Genomic DNA, 20,399 nt, shown 5'->3' on the forward strand with positions numbered 1-20,399 from the left:
AAAGGAGTAAGGGTATGAAAGCTACTAAATTCATTAATCGTGCTTTTTCAAAGAGTATTGGTCTAGACAAACATGTTAAGTCTTTGTTTATAGGTCTAGACATAAAACTTGCATACACTATGAATTATAAGACCTTACTCGAACTCACCCTTGAGTTCTTGAGTTCATTTGAATTTCATAAGTCAAAAAATAAGGACTTTGTTTGTGGTGTTAGTTTCCGGTTGTTTAATGAAGATTATAGATGACTCTTGGTGCTTTTGCGGAGATATTTAGCTTGAAACATGAGGGCTTGCATATCGAGTCACCCGACCATTATAACCCAAGAAATACATGGAATGCAATTTTCCACCTCCCTTTTAAAGATTGGAATCATGTACCTCCCCAATACATTCACGAACCCGCCATTCGTATACGGTAACGATTCATGGGTTGGACCTTTTTGGGTAGGAATGAGGCTCACGCGGCGAGGATGTTGGAGGTGGAAATATTGGGTACATTTCTAAATGGTAATGGGGATAAGAAGTGAGGAATTAATCTCCCCTACCACTTTGCGGTTCATTTGACTAAACAATGCAATCAATCCACTAGCTCTATTATTTTAGGTGGGTTGATAACAAGGATTGCTACAAAAGTATGCCGGTTTAACCAAGAGACTACCCATTTGCGACCTTTGGATTCAACGTGGGAGGCGGGTGATGGACTAGATTATGAATATTTTCTATCTTTGAATTGGTTTAGAAATTCTCATCCTAATATGATTTGGAAAATTGGTAGGAATGACTCAATTAGTCTTCCGGTCGGGTTAAATTTCTAAATTAAAGGCTATTTTCCACACAAAACCCCGCCGCGAGGGTGCCCCGTTTGAAAGTCCCACTTATCTCTTGACTTTAGGTGAGGAGACACCTAATGCACCCATTCTTGTGCAACATGAAAGAGGTCAATCCTCTAATGCTCCTCCTTCCACCTCTAACAATGAATTGATGAATATGATGCGTGACCTAAGCATTAATATCACCACCATGCAAAATGACTACAGACTTGCCTTGCACCCCATTTATGATCACTTTGCTAGGAAAGGAGTTATTCCATCCGAGGGCCCTCAACCCTCATTCTATAATTGGCCCGCGGGTGGGTTTCCGTCTTCTTCTGGTTTTGATACAGGTACTTATGAGCCCGGTCCGAACTATTATGGTTCAAACTATGGAATGGAGGCCATAGGAGGTGGCTATGATGGCTATGGAGGAGAGTATAGTGGTGAAAGGGATATATATGGGTATGCTAATCCTTTTCAAGGTGGTCAGCCGAGTGAGAGATCTCATGATGGTGCGTTGGGATCCGGTGGAGATCAAGCACCAAATGCAAAGTTAGACTATAGCTTTTGGCCCTTTTCTTGATGTGATGCTAATTGGAAGGACCCCCCATATATATACTAGCTTGGGGGGGGGGGGGGGCTAGCTTGTCTAGTAAGTTTGCTTCTCTTTGTATTCTAGTTATATTTATTGCATCCCATTAGATATAACCTCTTAAATTGCTTGTTTATGTGTTTTGAGCCGTTTTTACGGTTAGCTTGGAATCATTATATGTTGTGTGACACCCCGCGATAGTGCGGAAAATATAACTAATAAGTTTAAGCGGAAATTATGAAAATTTTAAAACTTTTATTTAAAGTTAAAGTTTAACATGCAGTTCACTAAACATAACGAACCGAGTGTAACGATAAGCAAACTTAAGTTACTACAAACCAAGTCTAGCAAAAAGAAGGGGGAAAATATATCCCACGAATAACAAGACTAAAAGTGAGTCTACGCATAACGATGGACAAAAATACAATGGTCAAGGTACTCTCTAGCTCACACATGTCTTCACCCCATAAATGATCAACTAATACCTGTCATTCATGTAAACATGAACGCCACAGGCAGTGTGGAGTAACCCAAGGTTCTCCCAGCCACATTATATTAAAATGAACATAACAAAGAACTCATATAAGGCAAGGCATAATAAATACGGGATGCAATTCACTTGAACAAATAAGCATGGGATCATTCATGTTAGAATAATAAGAGAAAACAAGATAGAAAAGCAAATGAGCATGTCATAGGTATATTTAAATAAGTGAAGTGAAGGAAAGAACATAGATATGGTTAGTTAATCACAAGTACAAATTCTAATGAAATGTGACATATGCGACTATCCAAATTATACCAAACTAGTACTTAAGTCATGTGAGATGGATAAAAGAGTAGTCAATCATCGCAATACATATAGTTGAAAACCATAGCCATTACTTTGGAAATATTCTAACAAACATTGCATGGGACGTGGCTATTAATGTCACATGCGCACTAATGGCTTGCATCTCACCATGAGAACGGATGGGAGCATCAATCCCGGCGATCATATCGCAACTAGAAGGCTTGCATCTCACCTCTAGTATCCGATAAGACCAAGACTCTTACATTCAACCACATAAGACGTAAACTCTCGTGAGACAGACATATGCCAATGACCATAACCGAGCAGAACATTTCCTACTCTTAAACTAAATTTTCCCCGGAAAAGACTAAGATAAAACTCACTTGCCAGAACAGCACAAGTGACCAAAACCGTACTTGTCATAACATCACAAGTAGCCAAAATCGTACTTGCCAGAACAGCAGAAGCAGCCAAAATCGTACTTGCCAGAACAACACAAGTAGCCAAAAACGTACTTGCCAGAACAACACAAGTAGGCCAAACCCGTACTTGCCAGAACAGCACAAGCAGCCTAAATCGTACTTGCCAGAAAAGCAAAGTAGCCAAAACCGTACTTGCGAGACCAGCACAAGTAGGCCAAACCCATACCTGCCAGAACAGTACAAGTAGGGCGCAAATATAAGTTAAGCAAGAAGGCATAGCATTATGGCATTTTCACAACAGTATGACTTATTACCAGTAGTTACTTAGAATAAATCACTCATACTTGAAATATGATGAAAACATAAAAAGGAACAAGTAATAACCCATAAATGAAATATACTAAGTCATTTCATACTTGTATAACATGGCTAAACATTGTATTTCATATTTACAAGTTGCTTGAGCTTAAAATAGAACAAGTGATAACAAATGAATTAAGTGATACGAAATACGAGGCAAAACGTAAATAAACAAATGAGAACTCAAATATGAAGTATATAACATCATTTCATATTTTTCTAACATGAATAAACATTATACTCCATATTTACATGTTAATTAAACATAGTATAAACAAATGATAACAAATGAATTAAGTAATGCGAAACGCTAGGTAAAATGTAATTGAACCCAAACCGAACCGCATTTAAGCTTAACAACCAAAAACGATGTTTAACATGCGAATGAGGTATAAGCTGTGACACCTTATGTTTTAAGTTATTTTATGATACATTTTCATGTTTTGAATTAGTTTGTGATACATTTTGATAAGTATGATATGGTTTGATAATGATTAAGTTAATTATGTTGCAATGATCATAGGTTGGAATGAGGCTCAGTTGTGCGAATGTTTATAAATGTTATTTTAGTAGTTATGGGCGAACTTCGGGACGAAGTTCATTTTAAGGGGGGAAGACTGTAATACCCCGTAATTTAATAATAATTAATGAGAATCGTTTATGTAATTTAAATAAATAATTAATGGGATTTCTAATAATAATTGCGAGAAAGACGTTAATTAAATAATTAAATAAGTAGCAAGTCGGGAATTGGGTTTAGCTAGTAACTAAGCCTTGGGCCGTGTGTTGTGAATAAATATGGGCTGATTATATTAGGCCTAGTATGAGTGGTAGTCGGGACATGAGACGGGATTTAATAATAAAATAATAAATATTATAATAATTTGGTAATTCCTAATAATAATTAGAAAAGGCAATAATTTCCTAATTGGCCTCATATACTCCCCAAACCTAGACTATAAATACTTAATAAATCTGAAAAGTAAGTGATAAAAGAAGAAAAAGGAGATTTAGAAGACGGAAGAGGCAATTAGCGATAAAAGGTAAGACCGTCTCACAATTTAATGTATTGATTTTCTAACTAATATAACTTGTAAACTAGACCACCATATGACTAGCTGGGACCGTGACCTTGGACGTGGACCACCAGGTATTTAATCGGACCTCCATATGACCACCGTTGACCGGCAGGGGAGGGGTTGTTCTTTGGGTTTTACGTGGTTGTTTGTGTTGTTTGCCTTGCGGATCTTACACGGTTTTACCTTACTTACCTGTTGTTTTGAGACCCGACCTTGACCATAGCTGGACTAGGGACCACCATAATCTCGTCTGACCAATCTTTTACCACCGTCGTGAAACCAGGGGGTGGTGAATTGGGTGTTAGCCGTGGTAGTTGCGGGATTGGTCGTGAGTCTCAGATGGGTTTATTCGAACCCTTAAACGGTCTTGTGTTGACCTGGGTTGTGGTGGGTTGGTTTCAGGGGGTTGGTTCGACCACAGTGGGGGTGTCGGTAGGGTGGCTGGTGGTGGTTGGTGTCGTTGGTGGCGAAAACAGGGGAAAAACAGGGGGTTTGTTGGTGTTTGGTTGTCGTTGTTGTTTGGGCCAGTAGTGTGTATGGTGTTCTTGTGGGTGGTTTGGGGTGATGAGTGCGGTAGAGTCTAGGCTATAGGTAGTGTTGGTGGCAGGTTAAGGTGGAGTCGGGTGTGGGCTTTATACACGGTGTTATCGATGTCGGGTTTTCGGTAAATTGTGTTTGTGGTTGTCGTGGCTAGGGCGTGAAATTTGGAAGCTTTAGGGGATGGTTGGGATGGCAGTAGGAGGTCGTCGATAGTCATGGTGTTTGGTGTTGGTGACGGGGTTGGGTGGTGTGAGTGGTGGCTAGAGGTGTTGGTTATAGGCGGGTGAAAGGGGGGATGTCAAACACATTTTGCCATGTACCATGGGGTGTGGGTTGGGTTGTTTTCACGTGATGTCTTGGGTATTGGGATTTGGATTCGATTTGTTAACTATGTAAGACGGGTTTTACGTAATATTTATACGGGAGATGATTAAGGTAAATTAATTACAATTGATTAAATTATTATAATGATAAATTGAATAATTAATAGTTAAGTTATAAATATTATTTATCTATAGGTGACGGACTTGTGGGCTGGTTTGTTGAAGAATATTTTTAGTAGATTGCATTATTCGGAATTGCTTGCTAGGTAGGAATTTCCTACTCAACTCGGGTTTTATTATTAAGTGAATGGATGTTTAAATGTGACAGTTGATGAGACTAAGATGAACAATTGTGATTTATTATTGGAATAGAGTATTTGAGTATGTTAAATTGTTGGTTGAGCAAAGAAGACGGGATTGTCATTGAGTATTGGATTGTTGGAGAGTTGATTATTGATTGAGCATAACACGGAGGGTGTTACGCGATTGTGCATAGCGAGCAATCGTTCTTCGCGGATGAGCATAGTAAGTAATTACTACGCGAGAGATAGTTGTGCATAGTAAGTAATTACTCGCCGAGGGTGAGCATGGTACGCCAAGTACTACCGCGATTGAGCATAGCACGGTGTTAAGGAGTTGTGCTTTGCACGCGATGGACGTAAGTGAATTGTACGGATGAAGTGATGAGAATTTGAAGAATGTTTATTTTGGTTGGATTAATATTATTGTTGTTTAGTTTATTCCTACTCAACCTCGCGGTTGACTGTGTATTCGTGAACACCTGCGGTGAACCATAATGGGGAGCAGATTTGACAGGTACTAAAGATCAGCTGACTTGGGAGTTATGGGATGCGTGAGGACTTGGCCAATCTACCTAGAAGTCTAGACCACATAGAAGATTTTATCACTTTATTTATTTTCCGCTGCGAGTTGTATTTATTTTATATTAAGCTTAGTTGGTTAATTTGTAATAAACACGTAATCATTAAGTTTTAGTTTAACGTACTTTGGTGAGTTGGACTTTGTTATTCACTACCTCGGGAAACCGAGATGGTAACAGTTCTATTTATTTGGGAATGTCTGGCTAAAGGCTCCTGAATAAATGGGGGTGTTACAAAGTGGTATCAGAGTAAAGCGATCCTCAGGCCTAACCAATGAACATAATAATGAACATAGGACGTGTCTAATAAAATGAACCCGGATAGAAACTGTTAGGAGCCCACTTAAGGCTTGGGATGAGTTAGGGGCCCCCTCACACCAAACTTCTGGCCCTTTCAGTTTTGAACCGGTTACCTTGAGAGATATCAAAGAGTGGGGTAATTTAAAATGAATATTGTTTATTTTGTCGTAGGAGTTTTGGTTGCTTTGTTTGAATATTGTTTTCGTTGATGACTGAGGTTACGGGACGTAACCTTGATTTTAAGGAGAGTTGAAGGGATGAAATGAGGATTTGATGTTGAATTGTTTTGATTATGAGCATCAAAGTAATTACAAATTGATATTGATTATGTGGTTGGACGTTGTGTGATAGTAGAATCATGTCTAGTGATATGAGGTTATGTGAATCCCAAAGCCATGTTATTTAAAATATATTATGAAATGATTAAGCTTGTGATATGAATGCTTTATAGTATATACTAGTCGGGTGTGAAAGTTTATCGACCAAGTTGTGTTGATATAGGAGTAAGAGGGTGTTAATAAGGGCTTGTGACCTAGTAGAAAGGAACCTAGAGCTGAACTTTATTCCGTCAGATTTTACCCCTATTTGATTTAGTTGCCATTTGACCTCCGTTCATCATACAAGGTTGCAATTTTTATTAGTGATAACTCCGTGAGTTAGCTTACCAATGCCATTGGTTTTATGTTTAAAAGTTATATGATTTGGGAGAAATAAATAATTTAGTGGACAGTGGTCAGAATTTTCCTGTACAGTTAAGTTTTCGACAAACGATTTTGTAAAAATTCTCATTTTATTTGTACTTAAGATTTTTGCATAATTCTAACTCCACTGTTTAAAAGACTCAAATATGTTTCTAAATTGATAAGGCACGTTGCAAGGTAAATTGTTGACAATTAATAGTGATTTTTAAAAGTTGACCCAAGATGTTGACAAATTAATGATCAGTTTTTTTTTTCGACCCACTGAATTGTAAAAATCTTTATAAAATGATTATTCGAGATTTGGGCTTAATTCTTTTTCTCATGATTTGAAAACTCTTTATATTTTCTGGAAAGTATAAAAACTCAATGTAGAATATAACGGTTATTTAATGGTGATTTTTGAAAGTTACAGCTTGACTTTGATTTCCGAAAAACGCGAGTTTACCAAAAGTTTAATATAAATATTTTGTCGATTCCTAACCTATGATAATTGGGAGGTAGGAGTGATGATAGGAGGACCTAAAGAGGGGTGAGAAAGGATAGAATTGACCAAACCTTGTTTTGTAAGTATAGAATATTTAAAAATGTTGAGCCATCTTTACTCGGGTAGAAACTTACGTTGTCTTGTTTTACTTTTATAGAACCATGCCTCCAAAGAGATCTACACCTACACCCTCTACCATGTCCCAAGAGGAGATTGACCGTTTGATATCCATGAATGAGGCTTTGACTGCGGCACTGAAAGCTAAGGGGTCGGTTCAGGATCCAGCAAAGATGAGTGCTAGTATCGCGAGGCACAACCCGACGAAATATGACGGATTAGGGGAACCATCTTTACTTGGGGATTGGCATAGAGAGTTTGATAACCTTTTTGAGTTGCTAGGATGTCCTGCGGAGTTGCAAGTAGATCAAGCTGCTTACTATTTGAGGGGAAAAGCGGGTTTGTGGTGGAATCGTAGTAAGGAAGTCTTAAGGGAAGCTTGGAGGGAGAGTGATGAAACTTTTATCACTTGGAAGGGTTTCAAGGAGACTATGAGGAGTGTATTTGTACCGAAACATATTAGGAGTAAGATGAGAGCTGAATTTGATTCTTTCAAGATGACTGATGAAATGACGGTGGAGAGCTATCATAATAGGTTCATGGAATTAGCAGAATATGTGTCTGATTTGAACTTTAGTGAGGAGATGCTAGCATTAAGGTTTGAAAAGGGATTAACAACCACTATTAAGAAGAGGCTTTCAGCTGGTCAACCAAGTACCATGGATGATGTTTATCAACGAAGTGGGCACGCAGAGAGGATTGCAGATATGTTAAAGGAAGAGAGGAGGGAGAAGGAGGAGAAGAAGGAAAAGAGTGAGAAGAGAAATTTGAGTCATCAAGTGAGGTAGTTGGGGGTAGTAAGAAAAATAATACTCAATCTAAACATTTTTCACCCGGAGGGTTTAGTTATAGTGGAAGTGCAACACGAAGTGGAGAAGGAGGCTCAGGTAAGATTCCAGTTCGAGGATGGAGATGTTTTAACTGTAACAAAATGGGGCATAGAGCTTTTGAGTGCAGGAGTGCACCTAGGGGAAGTAATGAAAATAGGAACCAAGAGGGTTATCGAACTCCCCCACCAAGTATTGAGGGAAATAGGTATCCAGGACAATGGAGTACTCAGAGGAGCTACAACAATAGGCAAGGCAATGGGGGCAATCAGAGTAATGGTGGAAAGACTTTTGGTACAAATGCTAGTAAAAAGTGCAAGGGAATGGAGAGAAGGGTAACTAGTTTTATTGAGAGGATTAGAGTCTTATAATTTATATAAGTATTTAAGTTGTCAATAGTTTAATAAGTAGTAGTAGTTCCGAAACTTCGGGACGAAGTTTATTTTTAGGGGGGTAGAATGTGACACCTTATGTTTTAAGTTATTTTATGATACATTTTCATGTTTTGAATTAGTTTGTGATACATTTTGATAAGTATGATATGGTTTGATAATGATTAAGTTAATTATGTTGCAATGATCATAGGTTGGAATGAGGCTCAGTTGTGCGAATGTTTATAAATGTTATTTTAGTAGTTATGGGCGAACTTCGGGACGAAGTTCATTTTAAGGGGGGAAGACTGTAATACCCCGTAATTTAATAATAATTAATGAGAATCGTTTATGTAATTTAAATAAATAATTAATGGGATTTCTAATAATAATTGCGAGAAAGACGTTAATTAAATAATTAAATAAGTAGCAAGTCGGGAATTGGGTTTAGCTAGTAACTAAGCCTTGGGCCGTGTGTTGTGAATAAATATGGGCTGATTATATTAGGCCTAGTATGAGTGGTAGTCGGGACATGAGACGGGATTTAATAATAAAATAATAAATATTATAATAATTTGGTAATTCCTAATAATAATTAGAAAAGGCAATAATTTCCTAATTGGCCTCATATACTCCCCAAACCTAGACTATAAATACTTAATAAATCTGAAAAGTAAGTGATAAAAGAAGAAAAAGGAGATTTAGAAGACGGAAGAGGCAATTAGCGATAAAAGGTAAGACCGTCTCACAATTTAATGTATTGATTTTCTAACTAATATAACTTGTAAACTAGACCACCATATGACTAGCTGGGACCGTGACCTTGGACGTGGACCACGGTATTTAATCGGACCTCCATATGACCACCGTTGACCGGCAGGGAGGGGTTGTTCTTTGGGTTTTACGTGGTTGTTTGTGTTGTTTGCCTTGCGGATCTTACACGGTTTTACCCCTTACCTCATTGTTTTGAGACCCGACCTTGACCATAGCTGGACTAGGGACCACCATAATCTCGTCTGACCAATCTTTTACCACCGTCGTGAAACCAGGGGGTGGTGAATTGGGTGTTAGCCGTGGTAGTTGCGGGATTGGTCGTGAGTCTCAGATGTGGGTTTATTCGAACCCTTAAACGGTCTTGTGTTGACTGGGTTGTGGTGGGTTGGTTTCGGGGGTTGGTTCGACCACGGTGGGGGTGTCGGTAGGGTGGTGGTGGTGGTTGGTGTCGTTGGTGGCGAAACAGGGGAAAAACAGGGGTTTGTTGGTGTTTGGTTGTCGTTGTTGTTTGGGCCAGCCGTGTGTATGGTGTTGCTGTGGGTGGTTTGGGGTGATGAGTGCGGTAGAGTCTAGGCTATAGGTAGTGTTGGTGGCAGGTTAAGGTGGAGTCGGGTGTGGGCTTTATACACGGTGTTATCGATGTCGGGTTTTCGGTAAATTGTGTTTGTGGTTGTCGTGGCTAGGGCGTGAAATTTGGAAGCTTTAGGGGATGGTTGGGATGGCAGTAGGAGGTCGTCGATAGTCATGGTGTTTCGGGCTGTTGGTGACGGGGTTGGGTGGTGTGAGTGGTGGCTAGAGGTGTTGGTTATAGGCGGGTGAAAGGGGGGATGTCAAACACATTTTGCCATGTACCATGGGGTGTGGGTTGGGTTGTTTTCACGTGATGTCTTGGGTATTGGGATTTGGGTTCGAGCTGTTAACTATGTAAGACGGGTTTTACGTAATATTTATACGGGAGATGATTAAGGTAAATTAATTACAATTGATTAAATTATTATAATGATAAATTGAATAATTAATAGTTAAGTTATAAATATTATTTATCTATAGGTGACGGACTTGTGGAACTGGTTTGTTGAAGAATATTTTTAGTAGATTGCATTATTCGGAATTGCTTGCCAGGTAGGAATTTCCTACTCAACTCGGTTTTATTGTTAAGTGAATGGATGTTTAAATGTGACATTGATGAGACTAAGATGAACAATTGTGATTTATTATTGGAATAGAGTATTTGAGTATGTTAAATTGTTGGTTGAGCGAGAAGACGGGATTGTCATTGAGTATTGGATTGTTGGAGAGTTGATTATTGATTGAGCATAACACGGAGGGTGTTACCGCCGATTGTGCATAGCGAGCAATCGTTATCGCGAGATGAGCATAGTAAGTAATTACTACTGCCAGAGATAGTTGTGCATAGTAAGTAATTACTACTGCCAGGTGAGCATGGTACGCAAGTACTACTGCCAGTTGAGCATAGCACGGTGTTAAGGGAGTTGTGCTACTGCCAGTGACGTAAGTGAATTGTACGGATGAAGTGATGAGAATTTGAAGAATGTTTATTTTGGTTGGATTAATATTATTGTTGTTTAGTTTATTCCTACTCAACCTCGCGGTTGACTGTGTATTCGTGAACACCTGCGGTGAACCATAATGGGGAGCAGATTTGACAGGTACTAAAGATCAGCTGACTTGGGAGTTATGGGATGCGTGAGGACTTGGCCAATCTACCTAGAAGTCTAGACCACATAGAAGATTTTATCACTTTATTTATTTTCCGCTGCGAGTTGTATTTATTTTATATTAAGTTTAGTTGGTTAATTTGTAATAAACACGTAATCATTAAGTTTTAGTTTAACGTACTTTGGTGAGTTGGACTTTGTTATTCACTACCTCGGGAAACCGAGATGGTAACAGTTCTATTTATTTGGGAATGTCTGGCTAAAGGCTCCTGAATAAATGGGGGTGTTACATAAGCAAGGGTCTCCAATGATATAAAGGTGTCAACACATCATACATAAGCATTAGAACCAAGGTTAAGATGCATACCCAACAAGAAACGTAAAACCCAATTTATAACAACAAGTTTAGCACTCGACTACAACAAGGGTCAAATTCAAACGATCATAAATTGAGTTATATATATGAGAATTAGGTGAAACCAATTAGAGGTAATAGCTTATCCTCTTACGGTTCTAATGGTAGGTCATAAGCCCGAAACAAACAAGTAATGAAGGAGTTATGGCCATTTTACGAAAACTGGTCAGGCTGAAAGCCGCACTGCGGGCTGCATCCTACGACACAAACAAGTCATGAAATTCATTCCCAATTCAATTTTATGGTAGATTCACAACCCCAAATTAATCATATAACCAAAGACCATTACAACTATGACATACCCACCATATCTCAACAATAAACACCCACAACATATAGCAAAGATCGTCGCAAACTACAAGATACATACAATAGCTAAACAACACCTCATTCCTCACAAACCAACTTTACCCAATTGATATTATTTGCAATAAGTCATCTCAATAACATAAAAATACAATTAAAATATCATCTAACATTATTAATCCAACAAAATTCATCAATAACATTAAAGGTAGTAACTTTACTAGCTAAAGACTAAACTTTAACAATTAGCTTGCGTTGTAGAAAATTCATCAATAACATTAAAGGACAATGTTGTGTTTAGCTTGGGGGGGGAGGGGGGGGAGGGGGGGATTGCATTTGCATTTTAGTTAGCTTGCGTTGTAGAAAATTCTGAAATTTTTTTAAAATTGTGTTGCTTTTGCTTCTTATGCTTAGCTTAGCCTACTTTTTATCATGGTAAATGTGTTTATGCCCTCTTGCATGTCTCAATGATAGCTTGATAGCTAGTGATTCTCTATTATTGATGGGATAGTTGCTTTTATGGGGATGTCTTGACAAAGTTGGTGGAAGATGGAATTTGAACCATATAGGCTTGATCTTGACTTTTGGCATGCCACAATAAGGTAAGGTAGAGCCTCTTTGGACCGATACATCTATATCCGGTCTCACTTAGGTGAGTGTAGGTCTTCTTATGGTGTGTGTTACATTAATAACGCACAAGTATGGTTTTTATTTCATCTCTTTATAAGCATTACTTTCATGATATGCTATGCATATGAAGCCATTCATATATATATTGACTATGTTGCCCATTTCTAGCCCCTTATACACATGTTTACAACTTATCTAACTATATTATATACTTGCCTACCTTGTTAAACTAGTAGTTATGTCATTGATGTTAGGGTGCTCATTCGGGATATGCTTTGGTTGTGTCATTGTGATCTTAGTTAGACGGTATTGCTATTTCCGTTTCATTTGATTATGAAAGAAAAGTTGAAGTGAAAAGAAAGTTAGAAAAAAGAAGAAGAAAAAAATGAAATAAATTGAAAAGAAAAAAAAAGATGTGAAAAGAAATGAAAAAAAGAAGCATGAATTGAAAAGGAAAAAAAAGAAGAAGAGGTTGTGTTAAGAAGCTCTCATGTTCTTATTCATAAATTCTTAGAGAGTATACTTATTATTTGTATTGAAAGAGGTCATTATGTCGTTATTTTTGGCTTCTAAAATTGGGTTTAATTTGGGTTTGGGATTGATCATCCTTTCACTTGGATGTTGCTAGCTTGACTTAGCTCCACATTCCATAGTTCATATGAACCCTCTTTCTACCCAATGCCTATTGCCTTCTTCTTACCCATTGGCTTCTTACATGCTTGAATTTGATTGTTTTGACTGGTGATTTGAAATGACTACCATATTAGATTGCGGGCACACTCTCATGAGTCGAGGATAGGTGAGTGCTACTCACAAAAATATCCTTTCACATATAAATGAGCGTTGAGTCAATCGTGAGAGTCTAAAATCAAAAAGATCATGCAAGGGCTGAAAAGTTCATTTGAAGTCATTCATGCTGCACCCCCATGTAAATCTCATCCATGTTTTTGCATTATCCTTATGCCCATGTTGTTTTGGGGATTTGAATAATTATGCTTCTTTGCTTGTTTTGGAATTATGCAATGAATGGGATTTGTTTGCTTGCTTGGGGACAAGCAAGGGTTTAGCTTGGGGGAGTTTGATGCGTCTAATTTATATATGATTTTACTCCCTATTTTAGCTCGGTTTCATTTGATTATTTCACTTATATTAGTGTATTTATGAGCTAATTCTGTGTTCTAGGTGTCTTTGCTTGTACTCATTGTATTTTGTAGGTAATGAAGCTTTTGGTAGCTTTTTCCCGTCAAATTAGTAAGCACTAAAATTCTTGAGGCTAAAAGAAACAAGACTTAATATGAGATTTAAACATGTGATTGCATTATTGTCGAGGACACATACTCCAACAATCTCCCACTTGTCCGCGACAAGTGTGCGTCACCAATTCTCTTGTCCTATTACTATCTCCCACTCAATGCAAGGTGTCTTTCAGGTCGTACTTGCATTTGATCAGATCTTGAGTGGTTTCCTCGATCTGGAGAATAACTGTCTGACCGGAAGTATCTACCATAGATACCTTCCGAGCGTGGCCACGCATTTCCAGTTCATTGCTCCTCGAGTGGCCTTGAGATATAAGATAACCCTGACAGGGATGGACAATTCCTGTTACACTCTTCCCTTCGATTAGCCACAGCTTATTATGACCCAAAACATGCCCATTATACCCCAATTACGAAGGTCGCCGGACATAAATCAAAGCCACTCTGAAACTGTGCCATCTTAGGCGAACAGTCATTAGTCAAAGAATCGACTCATAAGAATACTATAGTAGCTTTCGCTATGACCAGGATATTAAAAATTGCAAGAACTCTATAAGCGGTCATAAGCCCGACAGAGTGTCCCTCACAGTCTGCCTATGTGATCGACTAGTCATCTCTTTATAACTCTATGGCACTTGAACTTGCCATCAATCGCATCACACTCTAGTTACTTCGAGACGTCACCTCATATAAGCAACTAGGGGCGAATACTATGTTAATCCAGTTCACTTTAATGGGGTTAATGATTGTCTCTACAACCCATTGGATATAACAAAGTACAAAATGAGTTAATGATAACTCAAACGATAAATGTGATTATCATATGAGTAGTCAATACCTGATTACTACTTCATATTCTATAATCCAATTTAGATCTTGTATGTAGTTGTTCATATCAATCCAATTGAAATGACATGACTCATCATGTTAAGCCTATGAATCGGCATTGGTTAGTAGGTTTTAGCAACTCCTTGCTCAACCTTGGTACACACTTGTTTTTCTTTCGTAATGCGTACACTTGTATTACAAAAACTTTCTGAGTACGTGTCTAGATCCAATCTAGACATAGGCTCTCTTGCCTTAGAATAGCTCCCACTGTTTTCATAGTGTGCGGGACTCATCCTTCTTGCACATCTCATGATTGCAAGTGTACTCAATTTCCGTTGTAAATATCTCTCATTGTTCTTTATTGCCTAGAACGATTCTAGCAAATCTATTTCTTAAATAACATAGCCACAATGTTTACTTAACCATCTTTATGTGTTTTGATATACGGTTTTGTCGGAAACCTTGCGCAATCTCAACAGTCATTAGTGTAAGCCCTTACACAAATTAGTGAATTGTATAAAAAACACTTAACTTTACATCCTTAATACTTCCTCAAGCACTTAAGGATAATCTATATGGCTACTAGGTAACTATTTATTAAATTCGATTTGAAACAATTCATCATACTCAAAGTATATGAAGTGTTATACATCATGACTCATTTAATTGATCCGGCAGCGGAAGCAAATGGAATCAATCAAATATGTTCAACTCGATTGAACTAATCATGAATCTTATCAACATAAGACTTCTTATTTGGCGCTAATATCATGTGGATTTATCTCCATAAACCCGGATATTAAAGAGGTATTATATTACTCCAAAAGTCTTAAATCATTCCGAATGATCAATATGTCATCCACATATAAGATTAATCAAAATTTTCGTAACTCCCACTAAACTTCATGTATAAACACAACTTCTCGACTTATCGAGAAAAGCTTTATAACATGATCAAAACATTGATTCCAACTCTTGGATGTCCTACTTAAGACCATCTCTTAAGTTGCACATTATCTTAGGATTGTAAGAATCTACAAAACTCATAACATGTATTGAATACATTCCTTCTAATTGAAGAAGTGGGTTTTAGATTCACTCGCTATATATATCATCATAATGAAACACAATCCCTAAGAAGATCTGAATAGTGCAAAAAACTTTGCAACTAATCAAGCTTTGGTATCTCTCTTTGATATCTAACAATTCCACTAGGAATTTATTTCGGATTTTTATGGCTTTAAGCCTTGTATTGAGTTGTGACTTAAACACTCTCATGTAAGTCATATGTTCATTACTTTCTAGAAATAATTTTAATCAAACAATTTCTTTCTAAGTTGCAAGCTCTTTACTTTCTAAAAGTAACATGAATTCATCATCTTCAACAAGTGATGAGTTCAACCTCCTAGGTTTCGAAGAAACAACGTCACGTAGCCAGGAAAGACCAGTTTCATGCGACATACAATTTTTGACACAATTCTATTGTGGCTCTTGAATATTTTCTCCCACTCTGTCTTCTAGGAATAAACTTTTATTCTAGAAAGACAGCATCACGAGCCACAAACCCGTTGTACTTGTGATTATTGTAAGGAAAAAAGAGCTTTTGTTTCTTGCGAAAACTTATAACCAGGGTAGCCTACCATTTCATATCTCATATGAATCGTTTAGATTTAGTGGAAAAATCAACTGACAAAATGATAAAATCCCCAAAATAAAATCAATTAACTTAAAGTAATTTGATATCATCATTTAACCACGCCTTATCCCATAATGCGTGCTAAGAGAGGTTAACTTGTGATACTATATCACATTTCATTTGGCTTATATCAAATTTTTCACTTAGATAATCCCATCACGACTAAATCGTGATTCCTGGAACTCTTTGAACTTCTTCAAAGATTTCTCTTTTTACCTTATTAAGTGAACACATTAGTGTCAACTTAAATCGTTGGTAAAAGTAAATGATCAACCTATTCTGGATCAATGATTTACATAATCGATCTCCATTTCAACCAAAAGGTACGAGACATCTTGCTTTGAATACAAGATACGCATATACCATAAGATTAACAATCTAATGGTTTCGAGAGTACTTGCTAACTCTTTACGTTCATCATTCCAGAATTTAAAGTTTAATCTTGGGTTACCAATTTGAGTCTTGCATCATCTACATGATATATCATTTTAGTTTGTTTAGAATATAATCACCTTGATAATGGGCTAGCCATACATCAAATCGTGGTCTATAAGGTCATAAAAGTGAAACCCTTTTTGAATCTTAACAAGATTATGTTCTTATTTAGATTTTATGCACTTAATAGTCATAATTAAGGTACAACTATAAACCCAAAACTAGATTGAGTACACAATGACTCTATCTCTCGACATCATTTGTTGCTAGTCGTCATATTCTAATCATCCTATGTATCAAATACAATGATGAAAACCACCATCGGTTTATAATAATGACGAAGTAGTACTAGCAAAACTTATGTTAATCAAATAAACATTTAGAGAAGAAAGTTTCATTAGATGTCCCACAACTAATTTGCTGATTCTTCAACAATTTGAGGCAGTTTCCTTTCTAGCGTCCAACAATTAAGACAATGGAAACTTTATCGGTCGGGATTGATAGGTTTAGTATTGTTATTCTCAATAACTTTACTTTTATCATTACCTTGTATCAATTCCATTTTAATTTTACTTCTTTAAGCCTCATCCTTTTCTTAACGGTTTAAGAGAATGCTCCCACTCATTTCAATGAGTCTTTGCTAAGAGAAGCAAAATTTAAATTCATGAAGACTACTCTTTAATTTATTCGTTTAGTCTTAAAACTTTTATTGAAGTGGTTCCGATATTTTGGTCAATTACGATTTCTAACAAATCCAGTCACCAAAATGATTTAACGTTTCAAAGTACTTAACTCAATTAAGCACATCAGAAATAATTCATTGTAAGTAGATATGTTAGTCAAAAATCAAAAACTCTTTTGATCACGAATAACTTTTATCTATACTCTTCACAAGAGATCCTTGCAATGGATAATATGAGGTTTTTAGAAGAAAATTCTAATTTGTCTTTAGTTACGTTGTTTTAATGGAGATTTGAACTAATATCGAAATGATATCTTATATAATTTGAGGTACAGAATTAGAACAATATGATTAACGTAATAATGAAAACAAAACATTTATCGTTATAATAATACTTGTAAATAATTTAACAAGTAAAGCATTTACATAGTGACCTCTACCCAACTATGATAAATGTTCTCGATATCCAAATTCATATTAACTCGGGCACGGTGAGCCGATTCATCCCTTATCAGTATAACTCGGTAGATAAACTCTTTAATCGATTCTACTTCTAGAACTCTCAGTCGATAAAATTACTCTAATATTTATCTTTAGCCCGGAGCACATGCGACTACGGTCACGAATACTTCATTTGAGCTCGATCCAAACTTCGATGTAATAAGTTTTTACTACCCCACTTCGCCAATGTAACAAGGTTTGTATTACGGTGAAGCCGGCTCAACTCCCTTATGAAATTGGTACTTCATGGGTTCTACTATTTGGTAAGGCTATATCTCAATTGTTAATTTAGAGAGAGTTCATGTCAATTTATTATCTATCACGTTTTAAGTGAACTAAAGCGGTGAACTACGATAATTATAATTGACACGGATGATGATACGATAAAATAAAATGCATGTTTAGTTATGGCGATTTAGCGATGCATGCAAACATATAAATAAAATGCAAAGCATAAATATAAAATCCTAGTATGGCCTTCCTAAAATAGAAAATCTAATTAACTATTACAAATTCGGAAACCAACTCCTTGATCCCTTGAACTTCAGTCTTGGCACGCATCTCGAGGTAACACCGTCTTCATGGAAACTCTGGGAAATACAAGTAATAATTAAAATTACATAATTTCCTATTATAAATTTGTAAATAAAAATAAATCTATTAAATTACAAAACGGTGATACGAGATCACAATAATTACAACCGAATCGATATTCCCATGCATTTGGGGTAATATCAATTAAAAACTAAGGCCATACTAAGTAAAATTACATAATTCAAAAATTATATAAATCAAAAATATGACAATCATAAATAAAATGCAGCATTATAATATGTATGAACATGCTTAATTTTATGCCAAATCGCCTTTTAAGAGCCAATATCGTATATTTCATCGGTTTTTATGGATTTGCGTGATTTAACTTATTAAAATCACAAAAAATTACATAAATTCATATTTATGTTCAAGTTAATTACCCTAACCATCTTAGGACTCAAAACTTAGTCTTGACTAATATTTTGACAAAAATTCAACTTGATTTATTAATATTTTTCATGATGGACCAAAAAATACATTTTTATATTATAAACTCCCAATTAAATTATAATAATTTCAAATAATTTCAAAATTTGAAATTTGAAATTTAAACTCATGAACATTCTGGGAAAATACCATGACACTCATAATATTCAAAACTTGGGTTAAAAATTTCGAAATTTTTTTAAGAAAAACATCTTTGCGGTTTATCGGTTTTATCAAATATGACCATTAAAATATCAGAAAATCAATTTTAATAAACTTTTCACTTTTGGATCTGAAAATGTGGGATAAAATGCAACATTGGACGTTTTTCTTAAGTCATGAAATATGTTTTAGCATTATAGGCTAATTTAAGTCACTATTTATTGAATTTTTACTCAAAAATTCATAAATCATGCATAAAGAGTTCAATCTGTCTAAGATTTTTACACACACTGAGTAAAAATGCATGTGACAACATATAAAATTTTCATGACCAGATTCGAAATATGACTCATATTAACCTAATAAACCCTTTAAATTCGATTTCGACTTATAAAATCCATATTTTATGCAAAATAACTTATGATTTCACGAAACTTAACATGCCACCAGTAGATAATATATGTGATATAATATCCAAAAATCACTGAAAATTTCTAAGTTTAGCTATTTTTCGTCCAAAAAATATATTTTTCTCATAAAAATCACATTTTAATGCCAATACTATATATATATTGAACAATAAAATCCATAAATCATCCCATATGACCTAAAATCCATTTAAGACCAGAAACTTTTAACATGCAAAATTATTTCATGATTTATCTTCATAAATCCTAAATAACATGTTTTATTTGTTAACAAATTAACTCGGAAAAACTAACCCGATTTTGCATGCAACAACCGTGTTGCTCTGATACCACTTGTTTGATTCGTTAATCTCAAAAGTTTACATATTGAATATGTGAATAATTAATTTAGTCATAAAATTAATTCTAGATCTTATGCATGCAAAACTTTCGAAATTAGTAATAAGAAATCGTCTCCTTACCATATAATATTTCGGTTTCAAGGGCACAAGATAGGACTCCTTCCTAGTCTTGTTCTTGAGCTAGCCATAATAGGATGATCTTTCAAGAGTGCTCCAAATCTTCAAGCTCCATAGTAGGAACTTTTCCTTAAGGATTGTACCAAGGAAATCCTTCTTAATACAAATATTAATTTAGTTACTAGAAATTAATATTTGTTCCCTAAAAATACTAATATTAAGATATTACTAATTCTAGTAATGTATATGTAATATTAGAGATTTTATGTGAGTTTTTAATTTTGTTCAACAACAAAACTAGGGAGATAAGATTTTCCCAAGTTCAAAAACTAATTAGAATGAATTGGTATGGTGTAGAAAATACACTACTTGAGTGTATAGGGGAGGAGGCCATGGTTTACATGGGAAGAGTACCCAATATAATTGCATTTTTCTCTTCTCAAGAGTGCAGGTATGCATACCTATGATTAGTAATTAATCATTATGTTACCCACTAATTTAAAGTAATTTTAAGTACAAAATCCTC

The sequence above is a fragment of the Silene latifolia genome, chromosome Y (assembly GCF_048544455.1).
Source record: "Silene latifolia isolate original U9 population chromosome Y, ASM4854445v1, whole genome shotgun sequence".
NCBI classification, from domain to species: domain Eukaryota; kingdom Viridiplantae; phylum Streptophyta; class Magnoliopsida; order Caryophyllales; family Caryophyllaceae; genus Silene; species Silene latifolia.